Source organism: Peromyscus maniculatus, chromosome 7 (genome assembly GCF_049852395.1).
Source record: "Peromyscus maniculatus bairdii isolate BWxNUB_F1_BW_parent chromosome 7, HU_Pman_BW_mat_3.1, whole genome shotgun sequence".
In the NCBI taxonomy this organism is placed as follows: Eukaryota; Metazoa; Chordata; class Mammalia; order Rodentia; family Cricetidae; genus Peromyscus; species Peromyscus maniculatus.
In genome coordinates, this window is record NC_134858.1 from 65,809,711 (window position 1) to 65,829,616 (window position 19,906).

The 19,906-nt window shown below is 42.2% G+C and overlaps 1 non-coding gene across 1 annotated transcript; it reads left to right on the forward strand.

The window, feature by feature from the left end:
- Positions 1–10,730: 10,730 nt before the first annotated feature.
- LOC121831239 (small nucleolar RNA SNORA40) lies at positions 10,731–10,856 on the forward strand. The gene has a single exon (XR_006074615.1). It is a non-coding gene; the product is annotated as a small nucleolar RNA SNORA40 (small nucleolar RNA).
- The last annotated feature ends 9,050 nt before the right edge of the window (positions 10,857–19,906 follow it).

Consider the following 19,906-nt stretch of genomic DNA (forward strand, 5'->3'; position numbering starts at 1 on the left):
CTAAATGTGGGTTGTTCTAGTTTTAGTCTGTTGTGATGAACATCACAACATAAAGCAACTTAGGAGAGGAAATGGTATATTTGGCTTTAACTTCCAGGTCACAGTTCAACACTGAGGGAAGTCAGGCAGGAACTTGAATCATAATCCATGGAAGAGTATTGTTTGCTGGCTTACTCAGGCTCATGCTCATCTAGCTCCCTTATACAGCTCAGGACCACCTTCTTAGGAAATGGTGTGGCCCACAGTAGGCTACATCCATTAACAATTGAAACAGTCTGATTGTTAGGCAACTCCTTTCTCAATGACTCTAGGCTATGTCAGGTTGACTAGCAACACTACCTGACGTGGATGGCATCATTTCATAGATTATGTTGCCAGCCCTCAGGGCTAGTGATGTCATAATCCTGGAGGAGAAGCAACAACCATCTTATTAAACCAGTGTAATCCCTAGCTACATTCTAAATATTTGTCTTTACACCCACAGATAAGTGTGGTCCTCACCCCTCATCCAAGGAAACACCTCTTTGCAATGGAGAACATTACAGAAAATCACAACCCATCAAAAGTAAAGTTGCTGAGCCCAGATCCAATGATATATCTACAAAGCAAATCTTATACCTAAGGCTTGGGGAATATTGCTGAAGAAGGGTCTGAAAGAGTATAAGAGTCAGGGATTAGGAAGTTTGCTGTGAGGTTGTGTCTCCTAGGAATGTTGGAAGTTACACCCATGAAGTCTCTTCAATATGCCTGCCTAAACATGAACTGAACAAGGACAACAAGACATGGGAGATACGTGTGGCCAGCCAGGTCTTACTCTACATGTACTAGCTCAAAAACTGGGCATGATTTGTTATCACCAAGCAGGAATGAATACAGAAAAATAATGAACATGCTATCACCCACCTCTAGAGGTTTGTGATAACTAAGCAGCACTAGCCCATGCAGGTTACCTGGTAGATTTCAGAGTGTGCATTGGGTAAATGGATGCTGTTATTACTGGGATAATAGCTGTACGGAATCTGGCATCTGTTACTGGAAAGTCTGTGGGCTTGAAGATGCTAAATATATGATAATAATCGTCAGTTTTCAAAATGTCTAATTGTGTTTTGTGGACCATAATGGTGTTCGGGGTCAGTGGAGAAGTGACTGAATTACTGGATTTGAAATCACAGAGGACCCTGAGGCTGTCTAACTTTTTTGGCTTCAAGGGTGGACCAGCACTCAAAATCCTTAGGCAAAAAGAAAGATGGTTTCTTTCCACACTGGTGATTATGGCCTGGTAGAAACATAAGAGTTGGGGCCAAAAAGGTCAGATAATCCTACATTGAGTTCTTAGACTTTAAACGTATCACTGAGAATAAAGCAATGGCCATTTCCTTACTCAGTGCTAGGCTCTTGTGCACCATGCATTGACTCTTATAACAATCCTATAAGGTAGTGATTGTGTCACATCAGAGTCCAGATGCAGTTGACAGGAACTGCTGTCCTCCCAGAGGGCTTGGAAGGGATAAATGGCATTGAGGATATTATTATTTTTATTGTCTTCATTTAAAATTAACAATCATTGGTCACTGGAAAATGGCCTTGCTGCTTTATTATGAAATCATTAATCAGTCTTATTGGCTAAATAACTTACATTTGTCTATGCTGGATAAGTTTAATTGTCAACTTGACACAACCTAGAATCACCTGGAAGAAAGTCTTAGTGAAGAATTACCTTGGTCAGACTAGCCTGAAAGAGATTGTCTGGATTGTTAATTGATGTAGATGCTTCCCATTGTGGGCAGCAACATTCCCTAGGAAGGATGTTCTGAACAATCTAAGAGGGGAGAAAGATAGCTAAGAGCAGCCAGTGAGGATCTATTCATTTATTCTCCCTGCTGTTGACTGTGGATGTGACACTTCAAGTTCCTGCCTTGCTTTCCCTGAAATAACAGACTGTGACCTGGAATTGTGAACCAAATAGTCCTTGTTCCCGGCGTTGCTTTGTATCAGAAAAATATAAATGAAAGCAGGACAATGTTTTACATGGTTTCCAATGCACTCTGAATCTGTTCAATAACTAGTTAACACCAACTATGTTCAAGGCACTGAAGCGGAGGTGCAGCCCCCTCAAGGGGGGTTGTGTTCTTTAGGAGAAGTGACTAAGCGGTGCTGAGCAAGAGGCAAGAGAGCAGATCCAAAGGGGTTTGAAGGAATGAACATAACCTCTGCTCTGGGATGCTGAGAGGGAGAGCAAGGGTCAGGTGTCTGATCAATCTTCCCGAGGGTGTGTTGTTTGAGGGTGGACCTTAAGAAAAACTTTTTATTAAGTCACTAAACCAATATTTGCACAATATTCAAAACACACAAAGAGCCAGAGTAAATGTTTACTACCCGTTAACCAGTCAAGGACACTATGGTTACAGTTTGAAGTGTTTTCTTACAGTAGTTTCTACATACTTATAAGTATATTCATGCTTTCAATAATGTGTGTGTGTACATAGTATATTTATATATGTATATATATGTATACATGTATATACAGTATATATATGTATACATGTATGTATATATTTACACAGGTATATAATATGTATGCATGCTTTATTCACTTGAAATTTTAAATGTTTTATCAATTTGTAGAGATGTAATAAATTTAACTTAGAATAGTAATTATGCTCAAAATATCCCTAATAATTTTCCCACTGTAAAACATTCTGATTCACCATCTCTGGCTCTGTTTAGCAGGAGCAGTTAAGAATGTCAATAGGCTGACTACTGAATGCTAAGATATGACCATAGTGATCCTAGTTCAAAACTTGCTGCACAGAAATTATTTCATTCTTCTGCAGTCTTTCAGTGAATCCCTGCTACTCAGAGTATATACCCCCCTCCCCGAGTCTCTATGAACTCGGGCTGAAAAAAGCAAGCAAAACACACCCATATTTCCACTATTGTCTTCCACCCAGTGATATGGGGTACCCTTTGACTATCTCTTTTTTTAATGTTGTGAAGCCCTTGACTTTATGAAAGCCCCATGTCTCTTGGTCCTTTCTTTAAGCTGAGTCTGACAGTGCCCTTTGCATGTGTGTGCAGGTGTATGTGTGTGTGTGTGTGTGTGTGTGTGTACACGCATGTGTGTGTGCACATGCACACATGTGCAGACATGCACATGTGTTCCAGTAGATGCATTCCATGCATATGTGTTCATGTGCAAGTAGAGGCTAGGGTTTGAAAAAAGGTGTTTTCTCAACTCTTCCCCACTTTATTTAGGGGGACAGGGTTTCTCACTGAGCCTGGAGTTCACTGATCTGACTGGCTACTTAGTCATCAAACTCCAGGGATCCTCCTCATCCACATCCTAGCTCTGCTATCACAGACACATAGTGCCACACCTGGGTCTTACCTGGGTCCTGGGGATCTGAACTAAGGTCCTCATGCCTGTGCATCAAGTGTGAAGATGGAAGCTTCCCCCAACCCTGTCAGTGGTCTCTGGGTCTCACTCTGTCCTCCTCTGATTGAGACATCATCTGGGCACACTTTCTGCTCAGCTCATTTATCTGTCTGTACTGGTCACTTTCACTGGCTTCTTAGGTATTCACCGGACTGTGCCTTTATAACTGTGTGTTCTTGGAGAGGGGAAGAATGCCTCAGTGCATTTGGGGCCATAGTAAATGTTTTGCTTGTTACAAATACCTTGCACGAAGCTTTCTTTAGCAATTATACACTGTTCAAAAAGCACACAGAGTGTGGCAGACAGTATTTACAGGGCTACTTGTCAATATAGGTACACACCACTCCTTTATAGAGAAATAGAGTCATTTTTCTTTCCAGGGCAACCAAGCTAGGCTTCAACCAATAGAACGTGTGGAAGTTTCACCAAGTGATTCTTGAGACTAGGTCAGAGAAGGGATGCAGATGCTCTCATGTTGCTTTCCTGGGGAACCAAGCTTCCAAGTTTGAGAAAGCACAGAGCTTATGTGTCAAGGCTAGGGAAAGAGGCTGGGGTGTTGCCAGTTCCAACGAGAGACCCAACATTACCAGACACCAGAGTGGAGACCCCTGCAGTGGATGTTAGTCCTGGCTCCAGGCTGCCTAGCAGGTGCCCACTGGAGCAGAGACCCCCACCCCCACCCCCTGTCCCCACTAAGCAGTGCCTGAGCTGCAGCAGTGGCAAAATGAATGCTAAGGTGCTGAGCTCCAAGTCACTTGTTTGCAAGCAGTGGCTGACCAGGCGGTCCCTGAAAACGCAGAGATGTGGGATGTCCAAGGCCACCTTCCTCCCACCTAGCCAATTTTGCTACCAGCCAGGCAAGTTCCTTTACCAGGTCTTTTGGCTCTTATAAGTATTCATAGAGCCTTCCCTTTTAAAAGATAAATAGTTTATTTCAAACTTGACTCTCACCCTCAGGGTGTACAGTCGCTGCCTTTAATTCAGTCACCACTGTATCCCCTGCTGTTCCCCACAGCTGTCTAATGCAGATAGATCACTTTCTCTTCTCTCTTCTCATTGTTGTTTATTTGTGTGTGTGTGTGTGTGTGTGTGTGTGTGTGTGTGTGTGTGTGTGTGTGTTTATTTATCTATCCATTGAGAGTCTGCAGGACTCTTGTCACTCATACTGGCCTTGAACTCACTCGATAGCCTAAGATGTTTTTGAACCTCTGGTCCTCCTGCCTCTGCCTCTCAACTGCCAAGGTTACAGACGCATATCAACTATATCTGATAAACTCAGAGCTTCATGAATGTGAAGCAAGAACTAAACAGAACTTTGCCATCTAAACAGATGAGAACACACACACACACACATATGTACACGCATATGCACACGCACACACAGACTATAAATTTGTTTAAGCAAACAGTAAGTGGTAGATACTGTCTTTATATACCATTATTAAATGTAAACCACTCTCATGGTTTCCTTTCCTTTCTTCCATTCCTAAAGACATCTCTGAGGTCTTTATTTGGCTCACATTTTAGACTCCCCTACCCCCTTTTGAGACACAGTCTTGCTACATAGCTCTGGTTGGATTTGAACTCATGATTTTCCTACCTCAATTCCCCTCTGCCCTTCAGTCCTGGGATTACAGACCTTCTCTACCATGCCCAACTTATTCAGACTTCTAATGTCATATCTTGTTTCACATCATAATTACTTATGTGTGCATTTCCATCTTGCACCCTGATTTGTAGGATTGCCTTTTCCTAGACACTGAAGGCTATGACATTAATTCCTTTTGGCTCTTCTTGCCTCTCTGCACAATGCTGGATATATAAGGAACATTTACCAGCTCAATATGTGTAAAGAGTCATGTTCACCCACCATGGAGGTGGTTTAGAGATTTATGAAGGCAGAAACCAAAACAAAGCAGACAACAGAAATTCAAAAGTTAACTCTTACAATCTCAGGTGAATCAGTAAAAGTTGTGGGCACAACTTAGGTGTTTTGTTTGTATTTTTCCCCTTTCCTTTCCTTACTTAAAAAATATCCCTTCTAATGTTTAAAACTATCAGAAGCATAAATACTCACTGATAACTTTTTAAAGGTGAATTTCTTTTATTTTTAAATGATCTGGCTTTCTCATTTGTGTATGCTTTTTAGGAGAGAGAGAGAGAGAGAGAGAGAGAGAGAGAGAGAGAGAGAGAGAGAGAGAGAGAGAAGCTATCTGAATGAAGACTTTATATTGATCTCAATTACAGCTGCAGGCTCCAGCTTCAAATTGAAATTTGATCAATATGGATCAGAGGCAGTCTGGAGCATTAAATAAGACCTTGTTAGGGTGATATTTTTCTTTTTTCTTTTGTTTGTTTGATTTCATTTGGAGACACATGGAGCTCGAAGGGTGAGAGGGGAAATGGGTGTGCACGTCAGTCAGTTACTCGTGCATCCACATGTGCTTTCCCACCGTGTCCTGTGGGCAGTGGTCCTGCAGGAGTGGTAGCACACTAGACGGCATCAGTTATGACTGTGCCTTATGCTCCTGAGACACTTGACTTAGGTCTGTGGTACATTGTTAAAACATTCTTTGGGAGGGATGGCAAAATGGTTCAGTTAGCAGAGCATTAGCCTCAGAAGTGTGAGGACCTGGGTTCAGACCCCCCAGAACTCGTGTAACAAAGCTTGTCAGAGTGCCACATACATCTGTGCACTGGAATGCATACACACACACACACACACACACACACACACACACACACACACACAATATCCTTTTCAAGGATACTGTGTATGGTGGTGGATGTCTTCACCAAAATATTACAAGAATGATTTCTAGGCAACAAACTAAACTTCTTCTTCTCTGAAACCTCTTGAGCCAGCCCCCCACAGCTCAAATCACTCTTAGCATGATTGTCGTCCATGCTCCTACTGGTATGGCTCTTTAAGCAGTGTTTAAAGCATTCCTCTGCTTTTCTAACCCAAACTCCTAAAGTCTGAATTCCTCCAAACAAAAGCATGGTCCCAGCAATATCCCAGCCCCTGGTATTATCTTCTGTCTTAGTTAGGGTTTCTATTGCTGTAAAGAGACACCAGGACCACAGCTACTCTTATAAAGGAAAAAGATTTCATTGGGGGTGGCTTACATTTTCAGAGTAAGTCCATTATCATCATAATGGGACATGGTGGTATGCAGGCAGACACGGTGCTAGAGAAGTAGCTGAGTGTCCTATATCTTGACTTACGGGCAACAGGAAGTGGTTTGTCTTACTGGATGTGGCTTGAGCATATATGAGACCTCAAAGCCCACCCCCACAGTGACATATTTCCTCCAACAAAGCCACATCTTCTAATAGTGCCACTCCTTTTTGGGGGCCATTTTCTTTCAAACCACCACAGTGGACATCTATCATTTCAACATTTGAGAAGTGGAGGCAGGAGTTCAAGGCCAACCTCATCTATATATCAAATTGAGAATTTGAGACTAGCTGGACTACTGAGACACTGTCTCAAAATAATGGAAGAAAGAAAGAGAAAAAGAAAACATGTTTTTCAAACCACCAGGAAAATTTAAAGAGAAAGAATGACATTTTAACAGTTCCATCCTGGATGTGGAAAGGGGGTGTCATTATTTAATCATGGCTATCTACACCATTTTGCTCGGACAGTACCACTGATCTCTGAGAACTTTCAGCCTCACTTACCATTTCAAGATAGTGTCGTCACTGTGCAAGAGATGGGACTGAAAGGAGCTGTCAGGGTGTGATCCCATGTGCCATAAATGTTCTTCCAGTGACACTAGCTTATACTTTTGCTGAATATAGGCCTTACAGTATTTTGAATTAATAAGTAGTTTCTTGGTAGAAAGTATTCCATATGGGAGATCCCTCGTGCTTGTATATCCTATAAGCTTAACACTAATTCTGAAGCATAATATAGGCAACTTAACACTTTTAAAAAGGAAGATTTTTTTAAAAAAAAAATCATATATAGAAGTGGGAGAGGCATGACACCTGATGTCATATGTGAGGAAATAGAGGGCTATGGCAATGAATCACTTAACTCCATCAGGGTCCCTGGATCATGTCAACACATTCAGTCAGCCAACATTTATAAATGAGGGTGATTTTTTTGGCAGGCAGAGTGGCACTGTGAATACACAATAAATAAAACACAGCTGTTTCCTTTAAAAGAGTTAAAGATGATAGGAAGTGGGCTGGAGAGCTGCCTCAACAGTTAAGAGTACTTGCTGCTCTTTCAGAAGACCCAAGTTCTATTCCCAGTACCCACATTAGATGTCTCACACCTATCTGTAATGCCACCTCAGGGGATTGGTCACCCTCTTGTGGCCTCAGTGGGTATTACACTCTTTTGCATATGTGAACACAGACATATACACATAATTAACAGTCACAATATATGTATTTTTAATTTAGAATGAAATGATAGTGGCAAATGAAGAAAATCATAGTATCTAATTTTCTACTATTTTCTGAGCTCAGGATTATTTTAACTTTATTAATTATAAAGTAAATATTTAGGAGTCCATACTCATTTAGCTTTAATCTCAACTTTATTTTATAATATCACCAGTCCATCTACTTTTGACTTTATTTTGTCACACCCATGTGCTCCTCAACTTATGAGGAGAGATATCGTGATTCTAAACTACACTTAATGGATCCCATTTGCAGAACTTTACAGCTTACCCTTGCCTACCTTAAATATGCTCAACATAATAGCTCCCATTGGCCAGAAGCATCTTACTCAAGTCCATTTATTTTTTATGAAGTAAGTTTGAATCTCAGTGGATAAGGGCACTTACTATCAAGCCCAGTGACCCAAGTTCGATCCCCAGGACACACATGCTGGAAGGAAAGAACTGACTCCCACAAGTTGTCCTCTGACCGTCACACACATGCTCAGTGGCTCATATCCCTTCCCACCACACAAATGAACGTAACTTTTTAAAAAATAAGAAAAATTCATGAGCCCCTAGTAACACATCTGTGTTCTGTTTTGTACTTTCTTTACATGGTGTTCTGATTTGCTTTTATGTTGTGATTATAACACTGACCAAAAGCTGTGTGGGGAGGCAGAGGTTTATTATATCTTACAGACTACAGGCTACCATCAAAGGAAGTCATATCAGGAACCTAGAGGCAGGAACTTCACCAGAGGCCATGAAGGAATGCTGTTTCCATGGCTTGCTCAGCTGCTTTTTTATGGTACCCAGGTGTAGTACCGGCCCACAGTGGGCTGGACCCTCCCACATCAATCATGAATCAAGACAATGCCTCCTTCAGATTGGCCCTTAGGAGAGTTTTTGAGGTGTTTTCTTTGTTGAGGTTCCTTCTTCCCAGATGATTCTAGTGTGTGTTAAGTTGAAACAAACCCCAAAATTAATGAGGACACTTGGTCACAGGGGTAACACAGTAGTGCACAGTGCACACATAGGGACATTACTTACATCACATATCTAGCCTAACACAAGTGGAAACCCAGATGACCCCAGGAGACCTCTGTTTCCTGATTCAGCTGGTCTCCGAACCTCACCCAGGAACAGACATCTAGGAATCCCACCAGTGAATAATGTGAGTATCCACACTCTTAGGATTGTTCTGTGGGGCTCTGAGAATCTCCCCAGACAGAGCTATATAGGATGCTCAATAATACACTAACTTAATTGTTTTTCATTTGGTTGAGAAGTAAATACAATATGGAAGTTTAGAGCCAGATTGTTATTAAATTATTATTTTCATTTTCATCTTCTTTCAATAATTGTTATTAGTGATAATTATTTAATTAACTGTGCTTTAGTACAGCAATTCTCAACCATAGCTACACATTAGAATCACCTGGGGAACCACTTAAAAACACTTTTGGGGGCTCCACTCTAGGCCAATTAAATCAGTTCATCTGGGCATAGCAACAGGGCTGTGTGGTGCTCCTCAAAGCTTGCCCGAGTTTCTCATACACAGTCACATTCGAGAACCTATAGGTCTAACGGTTGGGCCACTGACCAACAATGCCTTTTGAGTTTTAAGCTCCCCCATGACATTCTTGAAAAATTGTATTCAAAATGTGGCAAAACCTACATAACATGAAATACAGCATTTTATTTATCTTGAAAAGTTGAGTCAATGCCATGCACTTATCGCCACCGTACATCTGCCGACATCTGTCTGTCTGTCTCGCACACAGACTGAACACAAACACCCCACTGCCCTTTCTCTCGGTCCTGTCTCCATGAATTGGAGTCCAGGTATCTCATAGGGTATGACAGCGAGTGGGGATTTCATGTGTTTTCTTCATGGTGGTATAGTCTCCTGTCATGATCTTCCTGAGGTGTGTTCTTTGCTCTTGAACTTCAATGATTTATAGGGCTACATGTGAGAGTGGGTCTCTCCAAAGCTGTTTTTTTTTCTAGATATCAGTGAGCCACTTTACTCTGGAGGCACAAGATCTTCTTCCTTTCAGGACGGCTGTATTCCAGTGCTTACTGCTGTTCTTCGTTTGCTTGGTCGTGCTCTTCTGGGCTGTCTATTCCACACATGTAGTAGGTGTTTCCAAACTTCTTTACAGAGTAGATTCACCTGGGGTGGTTTTGAAACTGCTACATGCTGAGTCACACACAGTCCAGTTGAATCAGATATTTTGGAAGGTGAAAGGCGGGCATCTGAGTAGGTAAATTTCCCTAGGGGATCCAACTATGCAGGAAACATGGTGAGTCACAGGTGTAGCTTTTTTGAGTGTGTTTTTATGGCATCTTTTGTTGTTGAGCATCTTCAGGTGTGATCCAGGGCTCTGTGGCATTAGAGATTTCTCTCAGGTAGGCCAAGCCTATAACCCTGGTTTTGTATTTCTTTTCATTGAAACAGGCTCTTAGGTAGATTTAGGCTAGCCTCAAACTTGCTATGTGGTTGAGGGTGACTGGGACTCTTGATCTTCCTGACTCTACTCCTAGAATGATAGCCTAAATGTCATTGGCCACCATGCCTAAATGTAACCAAGGGACTTCATGCATACTAAGGAAGCATTCATTCTACCAACCAAGTTACACCGAAAGCCTGCACTCATGTTTCCTAGGCATCATGCAGACCTCCCCTTCCTCACAGCTTGGCTTTCTGTCTTACCCCACTCACTTCTTCAATGTCCATATTTTTCTTAAGAGGGTGCCTCTCTTTGCCTCATAGATTCCCTCTTGGCTTAAGAAAGTCTTTTCAGACTCAATTTCCCCAGAACCACCCTCATCCTTCTCCTAAGGGACTCAAACTTCTTTTTTTCCTGGGGCAAGAAAACACAAAATATAGTGCTTGTGTTCATGTTTGTTGAAAGAGTAGAAAAAAACATAAAAGATGGGCATAAAAATGAATCCTCCTGCAACCCAGAGCTCATTGCTCAGCATGAGTCTTGATAACTGTAAGAAGGAATATGATATTCAAGAAGGCCAAAGTGATGACGTATTTGATAATGAGATTGATTCTAAGAATAAAGCAAAATAAAGGGCTGGAGAAATGGTTCATTGATTAAAAGTGCCTGGCTGCTCTTGTACAGGACACAGCTTCGATTCCCAGAACCCACATGGTGGTTCTCAAACTACCTATAATGACAGTTCCAAGGTGATCCTACATCCTCTTCTGACCTCTGCAGGCACCAGGCACATACATAGTGCACACACATGCATGCATGCAAAACACTCATACACATAAGCGTTAAATACATCTTTATAAAATGAAATAAAAGCAAAGTAGAAACACAAAAGGTAGCATAAAACATCTTCAACATTCTCCAGGGCATACTGATTGCAAGCATGATTGAGAACCTCGGCCTTCCACTCTCCACTTCTGTGATGACAGCAGTAGTTCCCTGAGATTAGAATGGGTAGTAATGGTTCAGAGGCTGGGTTTCTTCAAACAAAACCTGGGTCTCTTGAAGGTGTCTGAATCTATGTATCTGAGGTAGACCCCGTATTTCATGTTTTTTATGCATTTTATGAAAATTATATTTCAAACTGTGCAGTCACCAGATGTTTAGATATCCAAATTCATTACACTGGCACCCACAGCGCCTTCTGTTGTCTGTGCTGAACGTCTTCAGCAGGGTTCTCCCCATCTTCTCCAGCACCCTTGTTCTCCTCTCTTCTCCTTTGCAGGAGCTTTTTGGATTGGACTTTGGCTTTGGAGCAGCATGCTCAGCAGACAACTCCGAGTCTTCTCTGTGGCTCATCCATCACCTTTGCTTTCTCACCTTTATATTATTATTATTATTTATTATTATTATTATTATTATTATTATTATTATTATTTCTTCCAGCTTTCTTTGGGTCAAGGCAGCAACAGAAAGATACAGGTATTCAATGTGAGGCTGGTATCCAGTGGGGTTGCTCTTGGTTCTTCCAATATTCAGAGTTTTTCTTTTCAGAACTGGAATGTTTTTCGTTCTCTTTTTTTCTTTTTAATTTTTTTCCATATACTATATCTTGATCATTTTGTTCCCCCTCCCCTACTCTCTCCAGATCATCCCTACTTCCTCACCTAATTTCATGTTATTTCTCTTTCTTTCTTCAAAAAGAGTCTAAACAAACAAAACAAATAAGGCAAAGCCAAACCAAAGCAAAACAGCATCTACATCAGGATTCTCTCGTTCTGTTGTACATTTGGCAGGTTTTCATCGTGGATGCCTTTAAAAGCTCTCTTGGTAACTAATAAAGCAAGCATGTAAAATATTAGTACAGACGTAAAATAATTGCCAAAAGCATTAAACTCTTGTCTTAATTGTTGCATGTAGAACATTACGTCTATCTGCTATAGAAACATATATCTACATGTTCAAGAAATATTTCAAAACTTGCCCACATAAAAGGCCATAAAACAAATCTTAATGCTCTCTGGATTTTTTCTTTTTTTATTTAATTATTTACTAACCTGGGCTCATAGGAGCTCACAGAGTCTGAACCAACAACTGGGGAGCCTGCATGGGACCGATCTAGGTCCTCTACATCCATGTGACAGTTGAATAGCTTGGTCTACTTGTGGGACTCCTAACAGTGGGAGCAGGGCTGTCCTTAATGCTTTGGCTGGCTCTTGGGAACCTAGTCCTCATACTGGATTGCCTTGCCCAGTCTTAATACAAGGGAAGGTCTTACTGCAACTTGATAATGTCATGCTGTGTTGATACCTGTGGGAGGCCTGCCCCTTTCTGAACAGAAACAGAGGAGGAAGGGAAGGGGGGCGGCGGGGCAAAGAGGAGGTGGAGGGGAGGGGATCTAATTCATGTTTCTAACAAGTGTTAAAGTAGTACTGTAGTTCCTGTGGAGGTGCTGTTTCAGACACTGGACTGGGGTGTAGTTGGGCCTGAGTTACTGAGCTCCTTTATCAGGAGAGGTGAGAGGGTCTGACAAGGACCCACACATGATACATTGGATTTATCAGTCTGGGGAAAATGCCTGTTTGTGTGTATCTTGCATGCATGTATTGGAGGTAGAGGTCTTGATACTATGACATCATAAAAACTCAGGTCTAGCTGGATTTTTTTGAAGAAACATTTGGCAGGTAGTCAGGAATACAAGGTGTAAAAATGGAGATGAGCAATGGTGTGATCTAATTGGCTCAAATCCCTGATGAGATGTCATTTCTGATAGTGTAAAGAGATGAGATGAGGGACTGGAGAGATGGCTCAGCAGTTAAAATCAGGCACTGTTCTATCAGAAAACTGGAGTTTTGATCTCAGGGTCCCATATCAGGTGGCTCACAAACACCTGCAACTCTAGCCCCAAGGGATATAGCACCCCCTTCTGGCCTCTTTGGGCACCTGCATACACATGTCAATACACACAGGAGGGCTAAGATGATTAGTGCTATTATTACCTGGATAGAATGCATGACAGATAGCATGTGTTCTACCTGATTTCCTTCCATTCTATGTGTGCAGGTTCGCCTGTCTGCCACATTAGGTCACATCCTTGAGCCTTCTCCAGAAGCAAGCACCATGCTCTGGGACTTCCCAAACTCCAGAACTGTGAGCAGGTTAAGATCTCCTGATTACAGTTTACCTCGACTGTGAAATTCTACTTTAGTGGCAGAAAACAAGGACAAACATCAAATATCAGATGGAATGTGGCTACCCACGAACTTCCAAAACACTCCTTGCCCCAGTTCTCCTTGCCAATGCCTTCCATTGCCATGGTATGGAAAGCGAGGTGGAGCTGAGGGTTTCTTGGCATAGAGCATTTCATGCCTTGGGTGCCGTTTGCAGTTGGCTGTGGCACCCAAGCCTCAGCACAGGCTCCTTCCCTCTTTGTGACTCTCATTTAGTTTTAGGAACATAACGACCTCTCAGGCTACGCTGGAAAGTTTCTGAATTATTTTCCTTGCAGTAACTTTCACAGGGAGGTATTGGCTCTGATTTCTCTGTGCTTCCTCTTTTGGGAGCCATAGATATTTTGCCTGCTTCTAGTACTTTCTTTCTCTTGATGTCCTTCCAAAAGGAGCTCAATGCTTTCCTAATACTGGAAGATCTTCTATCTGATGTATTTCAAAGTTCCCAGGGAAAAGTAACTTCTCAAAATTTTCTTCAAAGTTAGTTTTTCCTGGATTTCTGCTCTGCTGGTGTGGACTTCAAGCAGTCTGTGAGTGTAGGAAGGATGCCAAATACTGAGAGGCCGTTTGCATGAGAGGGCTGTTGTGCCCCTGGGTTGACTACTAATGGAAGGCTAATTGTGTATGGACACTCCATTTTCTCTTTAGTGAGGTCCATTGTACCCAGACGCCGATCAAGGCTCATGCCACTGAGGTCTGCCTCACTGGGACAGACATTGGCATTCCTGTATCTACAATAGCACTGGTTGGAACTACATGCTGTGACTGTGACTCACCCTGCCATCACATCAGGCCCTCATCACTCCCTGGGGACCCCATTTTACTGCCTGGGTGAGCTGTTTCCTCTCCAGTGTGAGGAATAGGAAAGCATAGACTAGGAACAGTTTGGCATGGTGCATAAAGGCTCAGATGCTAACTACTTTAAGTTTCGCAGGAGAAATGATCGTTAAAGCTGTCGACATCTGCTGTTATGGTGGTCAAAGCAGTGATGACCAACACATGATATGCGACATGCTGGCTTCTGAGTCGAACAGCTATTGCCACCTTCAGCAGAGCAGTTGTGAACACTTGATAGGGCCGGTTGGCATTCCTTCTCAGAAGGAAGGGCTGGGGAGGATTGTCAGACCCTCTCACCTGAGATTGGCAAGTAACCCTTCATCCGTGGGAATAACCTAACAGATTGACTGGTTCACCAAAGGACATTGGTGGAAGTGTTGCTTTGGTCTGGCTGAGGCCCTAATGAAGGGTTTGGGGGGCCATGCATTGCTTACAACAGCACATGAACAGGCAGAGAGGTGAAGGGAGGGAAGGGGAAAAGGGAGGGAGGAAGGGGACATCTCCAGAGAAACAAAACCTGAATTTCCCTGTGCTCACCACACCTGTTGTGTACCCGACGTTTCTGGGACTATGCAACACAAACAATTCTACCTGCCATGTTACGGTCACTTCCTCCCTGGGAGCCCCATTGATCTTTTCCTGACCAGAGTGCCCTTCTCAAAGATAAATAAGCCATCACTCTGCTCAGCACCATTCTGTGGTTCCCATGGCAATAGTGTAAGTCATACTGTGGCCTACATCTTATAGGTGGGCAGCCTCCCCTCTTTCTGACTCTACCTCTCTCCCCTCCCTCCATTGGTCTCCTTTTCTTCGAGATCACCAGGCTCAGCCTGTCCTTAAACCTCTGGAACTTGTGGTTTCATTGGAAGACAGAGCAGCCTCTCCACCAAGGTGATAAGGGACAAATTTAGACAGAAGCAAAATCAACTTCCAGGACCTTAGGAATCCTACTTCCTTCAGAGAACAGTGATTTAAATGTTTCCTGAAAATCTGTGATAAATAGGATCAAGTCACTTTCCTGTATCCTGTATCAGATACAAGAATGGCCCTGTGAAGCAAAGGTTCTATTATTCTGTTTATGTTAAAGAAATGGGTCCATGGTGGTTATCATGGAGTCACTGTGGAGTCACTGCAGCCAACCAGGGTTAGCCCCTCAGTTATGCTATGCATTACTATGTATTAATAAGCATTGTTATTATGACTTGATGGTCATAGATTGGTTGTGTTTTTCTTACTGAAAATTCACTACTACACTTTAAGGGCTGCTTAGAGCTGACTGAAAATTATAAAAATGCCTCTGCTCACCATATGGAGCAGCTTAAAATGGGGCAGCAGAATTGAAGACCTTGCCCCGAGTGACTGATTTTGTAGATTATTGATTTGGGCAGCAGTTTATTTAAACATTAAAACCTTGAATGAAGTAACTTAGCCTGAAGATAAATGTGTCAAACCGAGTGCTTGTTAAGGCTCCTCCTTGGCCTCTGAGGACTTTGTAAACTGTCCAGATGTATTTGTTTTTCTTCTTTGTTTTTTGGGGTTTGTTGTTGTTGTTGTTTTAATATTTCCAGGGAAGAGAAAAAGAACTGGGATGAGTCGGAAGGGTTTGGGATTTGTTCCCAGAACCTCTTTGAAAAAAAAAAAAACAAAAAACAAACCCTGGAAGGCTTCTCTGGGTTTTTGCTTTGTCCTCCAGCCTACCCCCACGCTCCAGGAAAAATCCGCTGGTCTTTGAGCTGCTTCTAAATATTAGATGATAACATTCAAATTCTTAAAAACTGCACAATGGCTCCTCCTTCCCTGTTGCCTGCATCTCCTTTTTCTTTCTTTATTGCAATTGACACTGATTTTCCTACCTAAGGAGCTAGAAGGGGGAGCATCAGCTGAGCGGGATAATTATACTGGAAATGTTGATGGTTCTCAGCCTGGGTGCTGCCAGGTAAGGAAAACAAGCAGTTGCGGATGCACACACAGCTGGGTGGGGTCAGGTGCTTGTGTGCTCACTCTGCTACAGTTCGGATCTTGCATGTCCCCTCAAGGCCTGTGTGTTGAAGGCTTGGTCCACATCCTGAGGCACAAGTGAGGAGTGATAGAAAACTGTGTATATGTGCACGAGAGAGGAAGAGGGTGGATATATATGTGTTCATGTGGTTGTATACAGACTGTGGAGGCCAGAGGTCAACATTGGGTGTCATTTTTAAAAAATCACTCTCCACCTTGATTTTTGAGACAAGGTTTTATCAAACACAGACCTACCTCACCAATTGGCTAGACCTGCTGGCTAATGAGCCCCTGGGACCTATCTGTCTCCATCCACAGGGATGGGGATACAGACAAGTGTTATCTTGCTCAGTTCTTAGGTGGGTGCTGGGGATCCATATTCAAGTCCTCCTGTTTGCATAGCAAATGCTTGACTCTCGGAGCCTTCTCCAGCTCCCCAGGCTGGGACATGATGGAATCTTTAGTTATCACCAAGTTGGATGAAGTTGGTGTTTAGGGGAATGCACTTGAAGCGGATGTTGGATCGTGGGCCCTTCCTCTCCTCCTCTTTGCCTTCTCACTTTAGTGAGGTGTGTAGGCCTGCCACCACAGGCTCAAAGTGACAGCACAAACAACCACGGGCTGAGACCTTCCTCTTTACAAGTTGTTTATCTCGGATATTGTGCCGAGTGATGAAAAATGAATAGCTATGAGTTTCATTCTGAGAACGACACTACTAAACTTCTGTCTCAGATGGCTTCATCTCAGCTCTGTGGCCAGGGTGCACATGTCCTGAGAATAGGTTTGAATGATGTGGAGGTTGAGGAGGCAAGAGATAGAAAGATGGCTTCATCAGCAAAGAGCTTGTCAGGCAAGCATGAGGACCTTAGTCTGTCCAGGCATGCAGAAGACGTGATTCCAAGAACTGGGCATGGTGGTGCATGCTTGTAATCCCAGTACCAGGGAGGTGGAGGCAGAAGGATCTCAGAGATTTGCTGGCAAGCCAGTTTAACATGACCAGTGAGAGACCCTGCCCCCAAACACAAGGCAAATGACTGCAGAGGACAGGACATTGCCTTTTTTTTTTTTTTTTTTTTTTTTTTGTGCCGGTACTGGGATGCTGGGGTGCTGATGTTCATTTATAAGGGGCTTGCTAAGTACTCCAATCAAGTATTTGGCTAATCATTCTGTTTTACCAGTTTCCTCACCTTCAAAATGATCAATACTTGATTTCCAAAGAAATGGCATGAATAAAAAAAATAAGGAAAAAATGAAATGGATTAAAAAAAACCATGAGGTTTCCTGTCTTGGGGTTATTATTGCAATACTCTGGTTAACATAATTAAATAAGATGCCTTTTTAGTGTGGTACCATACTACCCAAACTTGGATGAACATGAATCAGACAAAGACTACCACAGAAATACACATGGCCAAGTGTAGACACCATGAGTTTGCCACATGAGGATTCTCTCTTTTCACTCTGAGACACTTTGGTGGATGCAACCAGAAGATGGCCATCATTTGAATGAAATATAAAACCATCCTTATCCTCATCTTATGATTATAATCGGCTTAGTCCCTAGAAGCCACAGCTTCTTCTGATAGTCCCCAATCTGAAAGCCCTGATAGACATCTTTCTCCTTTGAATATTTTCTGAGGGTATATGTTCTAAAATGGCCCCTTGAAATTCTATCAGACCCAGGAGAGATAGCTCAATGGTAGGGCACATGTTTAGCATAAGCAAAGCCCCAAGTTCAATACCAAGTTTCTATTAAAATTAGGCATGTACATCCAAAATTAAAAACAAAAGACCTCACATTTTTTTTATTCAAAATAAGTGTGGAAAGCAGAATTGATGCGTATTCATAATTTTCTATTCATTTGCCAACAGAAAATAAAATTGTAGAAAAACTGTTTCCAACACTGTTATTAACCTCTTAAAAAGTAATTATCATGACATTAATGAATTAAACCATAAAGTTGTTTGTTTTTTAAGATTTATTCATTTGTGTGTGTGTGTGTGTGTGTGTGTGTGTGTGTGTGTGTGTGTGTGTGTACCACATGTACGGACATGTATGTAGGTGCCAACAGAGCCAGAAGGTGCCAGATCTGCTGGAGCTAGAGTTACAGGCAGTTGTGAGGTTCCCTTTACAGATTCTGGGAACTGAACCCAGATTCTCTGCAAGAGTACCACACACTGTTAAGTGCTGAGCCATCTCTCCATCCCTTTATTTGGCTTTTACATGTAATTATCTACAGTCAGAACATTTTTCTTATAGATATTTTGATTAAGTTTTTGAGACAAGGTCTCTATGCATCTCAGGCTGGGCTTAGACCTATAATCCTCCTGGGCACTAGAAATACAGGTGTTTAATATCTCAAACAATGATATTTAAGAGTCAAAATGAAATTTGGAGAAATATGAATATAATCTATATCTTAGTAATGATGTCAAGTGTTAGTTTCTTAGTTCTGTCAAATGTATGATAGTTCTATAATATGTTAATATTACAGAAAACAGAGAATATGATATACAGATACTCTGTAGCATTTATTTCAAAACTGATTTCAAATATTAATTTTGTTTTAAAAATGAAGTTTGAGCTAATCAGTCTCTCTATATAAAGAAACAGTTCTAGATAAGAGAAATGACTACAGACCTGGTTTCCTGGTCCTAGTAGTTTAGTAGGATATATGAAAATATATTTAACTCAAAAGGCTTTGTTCTAAAAGAAAATAATAGAGTTTGGACTTTTATTCTGCCATGGTTCCATGACCCTTCCTGAAGTTTTTCTGGTTATACTCGGGGTTCTGAATATGAACCTGAGACATAGGAATTAACCCCAAATCACCAGTTCTACCTAGTTCTATGGTGCTGTTGTGTTACAATGCAGGTCCTGGGATGGAGGATTCTCTGGAATTAGAGGCTGTGCTCCGAGGATGTGTGTAGGTGGGAGGCTCGGGAGTGTGGCCTCTGAAAAGCAATAGTAGTGCTCCGACCCAAGCATTGTCTCAACATTACGGAGTGCATCCTGCCTGCATCCTTACTGGTTTTGCAGCCAGTCTGCTAGAAGAGCCCATGGCTTGGAGTTGTTGGGCTGGGATTTGATTCTTCTGTTGCTATTCTAGTTTCCTATGCCTGGCCATGCCCCCACTATGCTCCCAAGCCTGGGCATCCCACCTGCTCACTCCAGGCTTTCCAGCCTCCTGTCATCCCCACTGGTCATTGGCTTTGCCTTTCCCACCTGGCCTTGACAGCTTGCCTTAGCTCTGTTCTGCAGCACGCATTGGCTCTTGACTTAGAAATCACCATCAACAGCATGCAGTAGTGTCATGAAGCAAGTCTGTCTTCTCAGTGAGAATCTTGGCTCTTTCAAAAATAAAAGATTACACCTCATTTTTTTTTTGTCTTGAAGGGACACCTTCCTAGGGTTGGGAGACATCACTGCTGTTGTCCATCAGATGGAGGCTTCTTCAACACTAATGATCTTCTTTCATAGTTTCTCCTACTTTTCCTGACATGCATGGCCTCATTTCAGTATGGTTCTGATAGATTGCAAGTTTAGTTTTT